This window comes from Lolium perenne, chromosome 7 (genome assembly GCF_019359855.2).
Source record: "Lolium perenne isolate Kyuss_39 chromosome 7, Kyuss_2.0, whole genome shotgun sequence".
Taxonomy (NCBI): Eukaryota; Viridiplantae; Streptophyta; class Magnoliopsida; order Poales; family Poaceae; genus Lolium; species Lolium perenne.
In genome coordinates, this window is record NC_067250.2 from 170,751,207 (window position 1) to 170,767,533 (window position 16,327).

At 38.8% G+C, this 16,327-nt stretch overlaps 1 long non-coding RNA gene across 2 annotated transcripts; it reads left to right on the plus strand.

Moving 5' to 3' along the window:
• The first annotated feature begins 7,895 nt into the window (after positions 1 to 7,895).
• Positions 7,896 to 14,920, plus strand: LOC127301043 (uncharacterized). 2 transcript variants are annotated; one of them, XR_007851825.2, is made up of 3 exons: positions 7,971 to 10,998; positions 11,074 to 11,126; positions 11,293 to 14,920. It is a non-coding gene; the product is annotated as an uncharacterized lncRNA (long non-coding RNA). The 2 variants fall into 2 exon arrangements; XR_007851824.2 differs by having other exon boundaries at positions 7,896 to 10,998; positions 11,074 to 14,920.
• The last annotated feature ends 1,407 nt before the right edge of the window (positions 14,921 to 16,327 follow it).

Below are 16,327 nucleotides of genomic sequence, written 5' to 3' on the forward strand. Positions count from 1 at the left end.
CCCCTCCCCTATGCCCCTCATTATATAGGTGGAACCCCAAGTGTTGGACTACAAGTCTTCGAATAAGACCCGAACCCAAAACCTTCCATGTAGTAGGGAAACCTACCCAAGGTGGGACTCCCACCCAAGTGGGATTCCCACCCTTCCATGAAGGGGGGTGGCCGGCCCCCTTGGTGGAGTCCACCTTGGACTCCCCCCTCTAGGGTTGGCCGGCCATGGGGAGGTGGAGTCCCTCCGGGACTCCTCCTTCCTTAGTGATTTCTTCCGGACTTTTCTAGAACCTTCTAGAACCTTCCATAAATGCACCGGATCATTTCCAAACTTGGAATATGACTTCCTATATATGAATCTTATTCTCCGGACCATTCCGGAACTCCTCGTGATGTCCGGGATCCCATCCGAGACTTCGAACAATACTTCGAACTCCATTCCATATTCAAGTTCTACTATTACAACATCAAACCTTAAGTGTGTCACCCTACGGTTCGTGAACTATGTAGACATGGTTGAGAATTTTTCTTCGACCAATAACCAATAGCGGGATCTGGAGATCCATAATGGCTCCCACATATTCAACGATGAGTTAGTGATCGAATGAACCATTCACATACGATACCAATTCCCTTTGTCACGCGATATTTTACTTGTCCGAGGTTTGATCATCGGTATCACTCTATACCTTGTTCAACCTCGTCTCCTGACAAGTACTCTTTACTCGTACCATGGTATGTGGTCTCTTATGAACTTATTCATATGCTTGCAAGACATTAGACGACATTCCACCGAGAGGGCCCAGAGTATATCTATCCGTCATCGGGATGGACAAATCCCACTATTGATCCATATGCCTCAACTCATACTTTCCGGATACTTAATCCCACCTTTATAACCACCCATTTACGCAGTGGCGTTTGATGTAATCAAAGTACCTTTCCAGTATAAGTGATTTACATGATCTCATGGTCGAAAGGACTAGGTAACTATGTATCGAAAGCTTATAGCAAATAACTTAATGACGTGATCTTATGCTACGCGCTTAATTGGGTGTGTCCATTACATCATTCATATAATGATATAACCTTGTTATTAATAACATCCAATGTTCATGATTATGAAACTAATCATCTATTAATCAACAAGCTAGTTATACAAGAGGCTTACTAGGGACTCCTTGTTGTTCACATAACACACATGTATCAATGTTTCGGTTAATACAATTATAGCATGGTATGTAAACATTATCATAAACACAAAGATATATTATAATAACCATTTTATTATTGCCTCTTGGGCATATCTCCAACAGTCTCCCACTTGCACTAGAGTCAATAATCTAGTTTACATTTGTAAAGATATAACACCTTGGCCTTCTGGTGCTTTATCATGTTTTGCTCACGGGAGAGGTTTTAGTCAACGGATCTGACACGCTCAGAAACGTATGTATTTTGTAATTCATTTGCGTCTCAACGCATCACTCATTTCCAAATGAGTCGGCATTGAATATGTTTGGTCTTCTGGTGGAACCTTAATTCCGCGGTCTGAAATATGTCACTAATATTGTCACACATAATATAGCTTCAAAGTTCTGACTCTGTCAGAACTACACCAAGTTCTCAAAGAACCTCTTGATCTTAACATCCTTTTTCATTGTCAAAACAATGACATACTCTACCTTCTTTTGTAGAATCCGTCACAATATTTAGAACTCTTCTAAATCTAGTATTGTGCTACCTTTTAAACAATACTTAGCCTAATTTTGAGATTGAAATTTTATTTTTATATGTGACAAAACCAATATCGGTGCAACACCTTACAGCGATTTGTTTGTCATTTCTCCATACAAAACTATTTATATATCCTTGGTTCTTCTAAAGTACACAGGGATATTCTTACTGTTTGTCCAATGATCATCACATGAATCATTCTAGTATATGCTCCTAACATTTTAGAGCACAGGACATCTGATTATGTACATATTAATTGTGATCTAAATCACTCATGTGTGTTTACTCATTGAGTGTCAGATACACTCAAGTTTTGTTAAAACTTCACATGACAAGAACATTTTCTTAATATTTCTATATTGAACTACTTCAATATCCTTTCTATGTACTTTGACTTAAACTTATTATGTGTTTCAATCTATCTTCATAGATCTTGACACTAAATATGTTTCAGTCCATATCCTTTCATTGAAGTTAATTCTCAATGAAACCTTTTATAATCAAGTATATAATTACATCATTTATAACCAAATATATGTATTTACATAAAGTATTATAAATATGTCTCAGCGCTCCCACTTAATTTCTTGCAAATGCAAGCCTCTTCATCGTTTCTGATGAAATAAAAAACTCTTTGACTATTTCATCCGGTGAAGATTCCAACTCCGCGATACTCACTTCATCCAATTGAAGTTCGTATACCTATCTAGTATTCCACGGACTAGCAAAACAATTGGTTGTATCTTGTATACACCTTTAATACACACTTCTGTTAAGTAATGTATTTTGCCATCCTACTATCATATCTCATGAAAGAAATATGTAGCGATTACTAGAGTAATCCACATAGACTATAAGCATTGCTACGGAAGATCTAATCTTATCGTAGTCAACTCTTTGTACTTTGTCGTAAACAACTTTTCGACAAGTCGAGCTTATTCAAGGATATTCCATCCAAGTTCATCAATTTTATAGATCCATTTACTTTCAAAAAGTATTCATCTATCTTGGATTTCATGGCGTATAGCCATTTTAACGGAGTCAGGCCCATCATAACTTCTTTGTTTGTAGTTGGTTTATCATTGTTCAAAAACAATCCTTTGTTCACAAATCATTTATTTGATCACAAAGTAAATCATACCTACAAGGTTTAATAAGTACTTTGATCTCCATGACTATAACATTTTGTAGACATGGGAGCCATGATCGTCGTGGCCGCTTCCGGAACCAATTCCGATGCTACGCTACTCTGATCATTATGCTCAGGTTTATAAACCTTATCAAGTTCTATTGTCCTCCCACTCAAATACTTCGCTAGAAAACAATTTCTTGGAAATAAGCAAGTAACATTAACAAACACTTTTGTCTTTTACTTTATAGTGAAAAGAATTCCCAATCAATTCTTTGGGATAACCAACAAAGACATTCATCCGATTTTGGTTGTAAACTTATTTATCTTATGCTATGCATACCAAAATTTTATGAAAGGACTATTAGGGTTCATACCCATGCCATAACTCGTATGGTGTCATTTCAACGGATCATGATGATGCTCTATTCAGTGTAAAAGCGGTAGTCTCTAAAGCATAATCCACAAAAATATAATGGCTTCATTTTATTTTATCTCATCATTAATCCAACAAGGTTTGGATACGTCTCTCGGATACTTCATCATCACTATGATACTCCAAGAAACGTGAGTTGTAGAACAACTTCATAACTCTCTTAGATGTTCGCTAAAACTCGTAATTCAAATATTTCCACTATGATCTAATCATAGATATTTGACTTTTCTATTACGATGATTTCCACTTCATGCTGAAATTTATTTGAATCTATTCAAATGTTTCAAACTTCTTCCTTATCGAATATATCCACATATATATACTCAATTCATTGTTGGAAGTTTTCATGAAGTAGAAGAATCTCCCGCACACAACTATGCCCAGTGAACCACATATATCATCATGTATGTTTCCACTAAGTTAGTTTCCCGTTCAACTCTTGGCCTATGAACGATATTTCAGTCATTCTCTTTAGAAAAGATTTGCAAGCGCCAAACGATTCAAAAATCGAATGACTCCAAAATTCCATTTGCATGGAGTTCCTTCATGCGTTCCTTTCTAACATGACCTAAATGGCGGTTCCACAAATAAGTGGAATTCAAATCATTTGCCTTATGGCATTTTAGCGTCAGTGTTATGTATGTGTGTTTCACCATTAAGATTTATAATAACTTATCCATCGTACATGGAGTAATGTCATAATTTGAACAACTCTTTGTTTTCATTTGACAAGAACAAAACAACAATTATGAAGTTCTTTATTATAAATCTGAAGGGCTAGATAGAATGCCAATGATGAACATAATAACACTTTATTTTTGTTCCAGACGTGCATTCCTATCATATTCCTTGTCAGTCACTTAGGCCATTGTATTCTTGTATTGCGTTGTTTTGTATGACACTTCATACCAACCAATATGGTACAAATACCCAAGAATTTCATTGTGTGACCAAACTAGGAATACAACCATAACATGTATATCATTTATATATACCTGAGCTAGACTTTCTAGTCTTTTCTTTTCTTTCTGCCAAAATATCTTTTGTAGTTTCTCTTTTAGCTTTTCTCATTATTCAGAAAAACACTTCACCTTCAATAACTTCTAGGTTTGTTGGTCAAATACCAATAACCTTGAGGTTCTTACTTTGAAGTTGATCATCATATGACAAGTGTTCCAGATTTCACTATTAGTAACTTTGTAATATGATGAACAATTTCACCCATAATTTTTATCCATCGATTCATGACGACTTTCCGAGACCAAGTATGTATATGCTAGGCTCGTAAAGTTTTAACCTCAGTATTCGCATGTGCAAATCTGGCTTGCACCCGTTGTATGCACACGTAGAATCTATCACACCCGATCATCACGTGATGCTTCGAAATGACGAGTCTTAGCAACGGTGCATACTAAGGACGATCACTTCATGGATATGCGAATATCGTTAGTGCCCCAATAGTTGGAGGATTGGGACGCCTTGCGTCTTCAACCTTCGTACATTCCCATAAAACTTATGAGTTTATGTAGTCTCACTAGATTATATTCTATCATCTTGCAATAAGGTCTTAGATATCACATATATCTCATACCTTGCTTATTTCTGAAAACTAAATTTTCAGCTCCTTACTTTTTCAAACAGATTTGAACTTCAAGTTTCGTGGAGACAAGATAACTTTAGGTACTAATTGAAATCATAGTTCTTTGAATCAACAATGTGAGGTTTACTAAAAGTTTGCAATAGGACTTAATCATTTCTTGATTCTTTAACAATACGGTACCAGTCCGTAAAGTTTCTTGTCAGATTTTTAACAGTATTCCTATCTCAATTACAAGACTAGCGCTTGGTAGAAAACGGATGCCAATACTACAAATTAATTCAAAATACTACTCAGACTATGTTTATGATAATTAGTTCATGTTTTAGTCTAATTACTAATGAACTCCCACTTAATACAACATCCCTCATAGTTGTTAAGTGGTACACGATCCAGATCCACTACACCAAAACCGATCATCACGTGAGATGATGTAGCTTCAATGGTGAACATCAACATGTTGATCATATCATCCATATGACTCGTGTTCAACCTTTCGGTTTCCGTTGTCCCGAGGCCATGTCTGTACATGCTAGGCTCGTCAAGCAAACCCAAGTATTCCGCGTGTGCAACATGGCTTACACCCGTTTTATGTGAACGTTGAGTCTATCACATCCGATCATCACGAGATGCTTCGAAACGACGAACTATATCAATGGTGCATACGAGGGGAGAACACTTTATTATCTTGATATTAATGTGAGGGATCATCTTATAATGCTACCATCGCGTTCTAAGCAAAATAAGATGCATAAAGGATTAACATCACATGCAATTCATATGTGATATGATATGGCCCTTTAGTCTTTGCGCCTTCGATCTTCATCTCCAAAGCACGGACATGATCTCCATCATCAACGGGCATGATCTCCATCATCGTCGGCGTAGCGTCAAGGTCCATGGCGCTGTCTTCATGATTGTTCACCTCATGTAGCAACTATTACAACTACTTTGAAATACTTCTCAACATGAAATTTAAAGACAACCATAAGGCTCCTGCCGGTTGCCACAATACAATAATGATCATCTCATACATAGTCATCATCACATTATGGCCATATCACATCACCAAACCCTGCAAAAACAAGTTAGACATTCTCTAATTTGGTGTGCATATTTTACGTGGTTTAGGGTTTTCGAGTGAGATCCAATCTACCTACGAACATGAACCACAACGGTGATACTAGTGTTGTCAATAGAAGAGTAAATTGAATCTTCACTATAGTAGGAGAGACAGACACCCGCAAAGCCACTTATGCAATACAAGTTGCATGTCGAGCGTGGAGCAAATCTCATGAACGCGGTCATGTAAAGTTAGCCCGAGCCGCTTCATCCCACTATGCCACAAAGATGCAAAGTACTCAAACTAAAGACAACAAAAGCATCAACGCCCACAAAACCATTGTGTTCTACTCGTGCAACCATCTATGCATAGACACGGCTCTGATACCACTGTAGGGATTCGTTGCATAGAAAACAAAAAAAATTTCCTACCGCGAGAACGCAATCCAAGCCAAGATGCAATCTAGAAGAAGGGAGCAACGAGGGGATGATCAAGACTCACCCTTGAAGATTTCCAAAGCCTATAAGAGTAGGCTCTTATTGCTGCGGTAGACGATCACTTGCCGCTTGCAAAAGCGCGTAGAAGATCTTGATCACGGTACCACGATCGGGCAGCACCTCCGTACTCGGTCACACGTTCGGTGTTGATGAAGACGACGTCCTTCTCCCCGTTCCAGCGGGCAGCGGAAGTAGTAGCTCCTCCTTGACTCCGGCAGCACGACGGCGTGGTGGCGATGGCGATGGAGAACTCCGGCGGAGCTTCGCTAAGCGTGCGGGAGAGGTGGAGGAGAGAGGGGCGGCTAGGGTTTGGGAGAGGGGGTGGCCGGCCTCAAGGGATGCGGCCAGCTTGGTGGCTTGTAGTGGCCGGCCCCCTCCCCTATGCCCCTCATTATATAGGTGGATCCCCAAGTGTTGGACTACAAGTCTTCAAATAAGACCCGAACCCAAAACCTTCCATGTAGTAGGGAAACCTACCCAAGGTGGGACTCCCACCCAAGTGGGATTCCCACCCTTCCATGAAGGGGGGTGGCCGGCCCCCTTGGTGGAGTCCACCTTGGACTCCCCCCTCTAGGGTTGGCCGGCCATGGGGAGGTGGAGTCCCTCCGGGACTCCTCCTTCCTTAGTGATTTCTTCCGGACTTTTCTAGAACCTTCTAGAACCTTCCATAAATGCACCGGATCATTTCCAAACTTGGAATATGACTTCCTATATATGAATCTTATTCTCCGGACCATTCCGGAACTCCTCGTGATGTCCGGGATCCCATCCGAGACTTCGAACAATACTTCGAACTCCATTCCATATTCAAGTTCTACTATTACAACATCAAACCTTAAGTGTGTCACCCTACGGTTCGTGAACTATGTAGACATGGTTGAGAACTCTTCTTCGACCAATAACCAATAGCGGGATCTGGAGATCCATAATGGCTCCCACATATTCAACGATGACTTAGTGATCGAATGAACCATTCACATACGATACCAATTCCCTTTGTCACGCGATATTTTACTTGTCCGAGGTTTGATCATCGGTATCACTCTATACCTTGTTCAAACTCGTCTCCTGACAGGTACTCTTTACTCGTACCGTGGTATGTGGTCTCTTATGAACTTATTCATATGCTTGCAAGACATTAGACGACATTCCACCGAGAGGGCCCAGAGTATATCTATCCGTCATCGGGATGGACAAATCCCACTATTGATCCATATGCCTCAACTCATACTTTCCGGATACTTAATCCCACCTTTATAACCACCCATTTACGCAGTGGCGTTTGATGTAATCAAAGTACCTTTCTAGTATAAGTGATTTACATGATCTCATGGTCGAAAGGACTAGGTAACTATGTATCGAAAGCTTATAGCAAATAACTTACTGACGTGATCTTATGCTACGCTTAATTGGGTGTGTCCATTACATCATTCATATAATGATATAACCTTGTTATTAATAACATCCAATGTTCATGATTATGAAACTAATCATCTATTAATCAACAAGCTAGTTATACAAGAGGCTTACTAGGGACTCCTTGTTGTTCACATAACACACATGTATCAATGTTTCGATTAATAAAATTATAGCATGGTATGTAAACATTATCATAAACACAAAGATATATTATAATAACCATTTTATTATTGCCTCTTGGGCATATCTCCAACAAGGCTTACTAGGGACTCCTTGTTGTTTACATAACACACATGTATCAATGTTTCGGTTAATACAATTATGGCATGGGATGTAAACATTTATCATGAACACTAAGATATAACAATAACTAATTTATTATTGCCTCTTGGGCATATCTCCAACAGTCTCCCACTTGCACTAGAGTCAATAATCTAGTTTACATTTGAAAAGATATAACACCTTGGCCTTCTGGTGCTTATCATGTTTTGCTCACGGGAGAGGTTTTAGTCAACGGATCTGACACGCTCAGAAACGTATGTATTTTGCAATTCATTTGCGTCTCAACGTATCACTCATTTTCCAAATGAGTCGGCATTAATTTTATATGCTTAGTCCTATGGTGGAACCTTAATTCCGCGGTCTGAAAATAAGTCACTAATATTGTCATACACAATATAGCTTCAAAGTTCAGACACTATCGGAACTACACCAAGTTCTCAAAGAACTCCTTAACTTAACATCCTCAGTCATTGTCAAAACAATGACATACTCTGCCTTCGTTTGTAGAATCCGTCACAATATTTAGAACTGATCTAAATCTAGCATAGACTTCTTCTAGCTCATTGTGCTACCTTTTAAACAACACTTAGCCTAATTGAGATTTGAAATTCATTTTTATATGTGACCAAACTAATATCGGTGCAACACCTTACAGCGATTTGTTTGACATTACCCCATACAAAAACTATATATATATATATCCTTGGTTCTTCTAAAGCACTCAGGGATATTCTTACTGTTGTCCAATGATCATTACATGAATCATTCTGGTATATGCTCGTAACACTTTAGAGCACAGGACATCTGACTTTGTACATATTATTCGTGATCTAAAATCACTCATGTGCTTTTACTCATCGAGTGTCAAATACACTCAAGTCTTGTTAAACCTTCACATGGAAAGGAACACCTTCTTAATATTTTTATATTGAACTACTTCAATATTCATTCTATGTACTTTGACTTAAACTTATTATGTGTTTCAATCTATCTTCATAGATCTTAACACTAAATATGTTTCAGTCCATATCCTTTCATTGAAGTTAATTCTCAATGAAACCTTTTAATCAAGTATATAATTACATCATTTATAACCAACTATATGTCATCTACATAAAGTATTATAAACATGTCTCAGCGCTCCCTCTTAATTTCTTGCAAATGCAAGCATCTTCATCGTTTCTGATGAAATCAAAACTCTTTGATTATTTCATCCGGTGAAGATTCCAACTCCGCGATACTCACTTCATCCAATTGAAGTTTGTATACCTATCTAGTATTCCACGGACCAGAAAAACTCTTGGTTGTATCTGGTATACATCCTTCATACATACTTCTGGTAAGGAATGTATTTCTGCCATCCTACTATCATACCTCATAAAAGAAATATGTAGCGATTCCTAGAATAATCCACATAGACTATAAGCATTGCCACGGAAGATCTAATCTTATCGTAGTCAACTCTTTGAACTTTGTCGTAAACAACTTTTCGATAAGTCAAGCTTCTTTAAGGATATTCCATCCAAGTCCATCTATTTTATAGATCCATTTCATTTCAAAAAGTATTTACCTATCTTGGATTTCATGGCGCACAGCCATTTTAACGGAGTCAGGGCCCATCATAACTTCTTTGTATGTAGTTGGTTTATCATTGTTCAAAAACAATCCTTTGTCCACAAATCATTTATTTGATCACAAAATAAACCACATCTACAAGGTTCAATAAGTACTTTGATCTCCATGACTATAACACTTTGTAGACATGGGAGCCATGATCTTCGTAGCTGCTTCCGGAACCATTTTCGATGTTGTGCTACTCTGATCATCATGCTCAGGTTCATAAGTACTATATTAAAGTGTAACAAACTTCTTTTTTGTAAGAATTTTGAACCTTGCTGGGAATTAACCTTGCGTGTGCTTCCGGTTCTTTGATTTCCGTTGCCTTTTTTTCGTGTACCATTTGATGTTGTCTAGCAGTTTAGGGTAACAGGCTACTACTTCACTGGTTGGTTGCTGTGGTATGTAGCTGGTGTGGCCATAGGTACAAAGTAGACTGGGCTGTGTGGGCCCGATAGCACCGCTTTGACGATGAGTTTTGTCTCCCACGTGGTCAGTATCTCCAGAAATTCCCCTTCGCCTCTCTCTCAGTTCATATCTCTCCCATAGATGCGAGCAAAGTGTGCAGCCGGAGATAAGGGTTGCAGCGGAAAAAGCGGGAGGCAACGACGGCGGGGAAACCCTTGCGGCGCGGCGCACGAGCGCGCAAGATCATCGTCCGTCCACCTCCACCGTTCTGCCCCATGCCCGAGCCTCCCGCCCTGATTTCCCCTGATGTGGAGGTTGACTACCGGCGGGGAACGCCGACAGCCCTCGCCGACGTTTTCGATGCTGCTGTCGTGGTTCTTGCGGCAAGTGTCCGGCGATGTCCTGGGCCGGTGCGAGGAAGAGGCCGGACATGCCGTTGTCATGGCACAACGCGACGCCAAGCCGTGCCAGCCACGTCGTGGCCCCGAGCGGCCGCTGAAGCCGGCGGAGGATCCGACGGTGCCCACCGGCAGGGACCACCTCGGGTATGGAAAATTATGCTGTCGGCCACTAGCGAAAGCCCGTAGCAATTCCAGCTCAAAGCGCAGGGAGCGGAGCAGCGCACCGACGAAGGGGATCCTGGTGGCTGCTGTCCACAGGCCCGTGGTGATGAGCAGCTGATCTACTGTTACATGTCGTGGGGATCCCGTCAATTGGCGGTTCCTGGTAACAGAGGGTTGTAGTCGTCTCTTCTTGGTCGCCGACGCCCAACCACACCGGTGGTTATTGGCTTGGGATATTGCATCCGGTTTCTCCACTTCTGAAGGTGTGTGTGGTTCCCCTTCCCTGTCTATTTTCTACTTCTTTTTCTTTCAATTAATATGTAGTTCTTTGTGTGCAGTTCTTGTGCAAAATTTATGGGTTTTGTCAGTCATGCTGGTTGCTTGTGTCGCGGTAAGTGCCTGCTTTGCATCATCATACTGCTGGTATGTTCAGTTTTAATCTTTGATGTTTTTGATTCTATGGACCAACAGTGTTGGTACTGGCATATACTAGCATCTGTTGTTATCTAATGTCTATTCTCCATTGGTAATCTCGTGCTCCTGCTCTTTACCTCTAGCCCAGAGCTCTATGGTTCAGATGGCGCTGTACTTTGGCCTGTATGGCCCGGTCAGGGATTCTGTTGTTGGCCATCCATCGTCTCTACCTGTTAATCCCGGTTTGTGAGTCTTTTTTTTTTCACCTGCTAACCCAGTCTGCCGAGTGCCGAGGCATCGAATTCTTCTTGGCAAACGGCCGCTTGAGTGTTTAGATGGTAACACTTTTCACCTTTTTCAGGTCATTACATCGTTGATGTTTTTGTTTCCTGGCGATCTGGAATATGTTGCTTGCATTTGGATTTAGAAACATGCTAATACCGTGGTTCACGTTTCATGCTCCAAAATATTTCCACTAGATTGCACAAGATGGGACTGTATATAAGAACTGTGCACAACAATTGCACTATGAAATTATAAAATGTACTTGATTGCACAAGATGGGCCTTATATGAGAACCGTGGACTCACTCAAAGTTGTTTGGCTATTGGCAGTCAGGTTTGCACAAATATGATAAGATTTTACTGAGCTTGTGATTATTTAGATATATTATATATCTACCATTAAAGCTATTGATTCTTCTACATTAGGTAGTTCATCTTGCAACAAATAGAGCTAGATTCTTTTGCTATTTTCAACAATCACAACAGGGTATAATCTCTTTGATTTTGTATCACACTGACATAGAGTCTCATCTTTGGTTTGCACATGATAATCCTTCTTGTTTAATATTACACCGGGATAGAATTTGGTCTTTGAGAATAACTAGCCCCCTCAAATGGTATTGAGAAAGGACCTTTTTTGTTCCCAACATGTAGCCACACTACGGCTGCAGCGGGCACGTCGTGCAAAACATAAGCATGTTGGTAAAGATGTTTTTTTGGTTGATTCTTTCCAGTATTGTTGTTTACTCTTCTCTAGGTTGAATCTGTCACAAATGCTGGTGAGATGGAAGTCATCATTGCTGCTGGTTACTGCTGGTTGTTCTATTAGTATGTCTTTTTCCTCCAATTTTGATTGATTGCGTTTGTTTAATTTTTGGGTGTGCTTTTATCCTTTACTTCTACTCCATTACTTGGGATTAATTTGGTTATTATGCTTATCTCATACACAATTATTCATCTAGATGCAGGTTGTTGTGCTTTGTGTTGTTCCTACAATTTTCTACACCTATGGTACCCCATCAACGTGTCAAATTCACGATCCTATAAAGCGGAATGATCTGGTCTAATAAACATGAATAAGGCAATGACATGTCCCAGTACGCGTTGGTATGGCAAATGTATTAACCGGGTTCTTTACCACTTGACCCTTTTCAGTGTAGCAATAAATAATTTTTTTGTACAATACTTAGTAACCATATAACTCATGTTTGTTCATTGGTCATTTGGTAAGTGTATCATCTATATATATTTATTTTATTTCATGTTATTTGCAAATAAGAGCTGAAGTGTTTTTTTTTTCTAAAAGTTTGGTATGCAACGCCAACACTCTTATATTCCTGTCTAACACACTTAGGTTTTTATGTACTTTGTTATTTACTTAGTTTTTGAATGTAGCCAAATTTTCGTATGTGATAACTCTCTTATATCCATTTGTCTTATAACTCATGTTTGTTCATTGGTCATTTGGTAAGTGTATCATCTATATATATTTATTTTATTTCATGTTATTTGCAAATAAGAGCTGAAGTGTTTTTTTTTCTAAAAGTTTGGTATGCAACGCCAACACTCTTATATTCCTGTCTAACACACTTAGGTTTTTATGTACTTTGTTATTTACTTAGTTTTTGAATGTAGCCAAATTTTCGTATGTGATAACTCTCTTATATCCATTTGTCTTCAAGCGTTGTATGTATTCCCAGTGGCTATGCATTACATTTTCTCTTGGGATAACATTTAATCACTATAAGTCTATAATGACTCGACAAAATTCTTCGATGTGAACGGACATATTTATTTTTATGTCTAGCTGAACACCGCCCCGGACCCCTGTAATTTTGTGTGTGTGTAGTTTCTCAGAATATGTGTCAGAAAATTATCGATTCATATCTTGAAATTGAGCTCAGGCTAAGTTGGTACATTTGCAGTAGTTAATTATTTGCAGTCACATTGTGATGAAATATTTAACTAGAAGTGCGACCAACCTTAGATATTGTATGCACCTGGGTGCAATTTTCGATGTTTAAATTGGCTAATTGGGCAAGAGCCCTTTTTACTCTTGCAGAATATTCTAAACCAATGAATTTGATAATTTAAGAGAACCTGATGTATACGATTTTTAAAACTGTTATTCACCATTGTTTTATGTTTAAAAATATTGGTATATGGCCCATGAGGAAACCTACTGAACAGTGCTATCAGTTATTGAATTTTTCGTGATGTGCTTGCACTCTTTCTTGGGTGACAACGGAGATTTATCTTCTGAAACTCAAACACCGTTATGGTTACTAATGAGGTAGACACTTTCATGAATCCTGTTGTGATTGGCAATGCTACTGGTGTGTATACTTATAGCAGCAAATTGATTCGGCACAAGGAAGAAAATTTATCGAGCTATAGGGAGATCTCAGTAGTCCAACATCAGACCATGCCAGCTTGCTAACTATAGTTTTGGATTACTTTCTTTGGAAATCATGGGTATTAAAGTTTTAGCATTTCTTCGTTATTACATTATGCTGATGGTCCTGCATTACTGGACATTTCTGGGTTGGCGCTTTCTTCTAATTTCGGTGCTTCTATTTCATCTGGGTGCCTATGCTTCGTGCCTACTGATCTTGAGGAAAAATACTTAGTTCCTCATGTCTGTGCTACTGCACTTTGTTGCCAAACGTCTTCTAAGTTTAGGAATAAGACATGTGCATGCAGTTCAAGTTTCTAAAGATTTAATATAGTATGGTATAACAATAGGACATGTGCAATTGTGCACAAAGTGATAGCTCATCTTTTTTAGAGTTAAGATTTTCAATATAAATTCCTGAGTTGTTGTGGTGAGTCTAAAGTTGATTCCTACTGCTTGCGTTGCCGCTCCACTCTTTCTTCTTTGTGCACGCATAGTTCTGAGAGAGGTGATAGGTAATCAAGACGACAGACAAAGAAATTAATAGTTGCATGTTTTTTCATCAATCATTTTGTGGGAAGTGCACTTTCTCAGAGGAAACATTTCCATGTGACCTGGATTAATAGCTAGCTTAGCTGAAATAATCTGAGTGGACCGCAGGGATGAACAAGAAGATATATGGAGGGCACCAGTGCTAGGCCTGGAGCCATGGTGACCGTCAACGCTTAACAGTGCCAAGATGTAGAATGTCTGGTCCTCTACAGGACAAAGCAGCACACATTGTTGTGGACGCCACATGCATATGTTGGCCTTAGACGTCAGCTGCCCAAATTCAAGAGATATATGGTGCTGCTATTTAGCAGGCAACTTATTTACTTTATCATTTCTACCTGCTTCTCAATTGTACTTGGTCATGTAGACCATGATATCAGTACATGGCTTCCACAGTATCACTTCACTACAATCTCTTAATATGTAATATGTGTCTTTTATCATTTTTTACTCTATTCTTAACTGTACTCAGGGCCTGTGCATCAGATCAATTGGCCTGCGCAAATCTTGAACTTATATTTAATATTCAAGTCAAGTACATGCTTCGATTTGTCAAATGTTTTTGTTGCTATGAAAAGATTTCTACCAGCCCGGAACAATTGTTCCTTTATACTTATTAAATGTTTATCATATGCCTAGATCAATTGTTTATTACTACTTTGATGTCCTTTTCCTGAAATTATCCGTGTCAAAAAAATCTTTACTTTTTATTCATTTCTTAGAATTCGACTACCTTTTTTTTTCATTTCACACACAATGTAAATTTTCATAGTATATCTGTTGTTTGTGTACATGCGAAGTATGATGACCGATTCAAGAAGGCATTGTGGTCGAGTCCCCGATTGACAATTAATACAGTGATTCAATCTATTCCAGTGATATGACCATTCATCTGTCTATTGATGAAAAGATCATAGAGGCACTAGGAACTAACAAGGACTTTTCATCAATGGATATGTTTATTGGTTCTCAATATGGCACACCGGTCTATATAAGAATGCTAATCACATTACTAAAGAAGAACACGATGCACCAAGTGGAGAGCTCACACCATCCTCTCCTCCAACCATGAAGATGACAGCGCCGAGCACTGGCAATTCAAATATATGGGAACATCGATGCGACCCATCATTCTGTGCTTCTTTAACATATCTAAAAAGTGTTGTCCTGTATACTAGATAGAATTTACGATCTATGACATTTATGCATGACAATTAACTATGCAAATGAGTTCCAATTATATATTAATACGAACAAGCTAACTTCTTTTTATAAGTGGATTTTCATCCTAAGTGTCACCACTCACAGATGATGTAACAAACTCCTTACAACTATGAATGTTGCCTCACTGGCGCGGTGTGCTTATGTACAATAGAATGATCAATATGAAATACCAGTTATTATTACCAGACTTGATTTATGCGTCTTTCTGATGCCTGTTTACTTACTTGATTCTCAGGTCAGGTCAATTTTTTATACATAATTTAATTGTATGGTCTATCAAATTTCTTATCAACTACCTTAAAACCTATTGTTTAGACATGAAAATATTCATTACTTTTATCAATTTAAGTATGGTCTTAGAATTATTAAGAACATTGTATTACATAGTCGGCACGGCGTGCCGCCGCGCCCATTCTTGCTAGTGAACCTTATCAAGTTCCATTGTCCTCCCACTCAAATAGTTCGCTAGAAACAATTTCTTTGAAATAAGTAAGAAACATCGACAAACACTTTTGTCTTTGTCTCCATAGCGGAAAGAATTCCCAATTAATTCTTTGGGAGAACCAACAAAGACATTCATCCGATTTTGGTTGTAAACTTACTTACTTATGCTATGCATACCAAAATTTTAAGAAAGGACTATTAGGGTTCATACCCATGCCATAACTCGTATGGTGTCATTTCAATGGATCATGATGATGCTCTATTCGGTGTAAAAGCGGC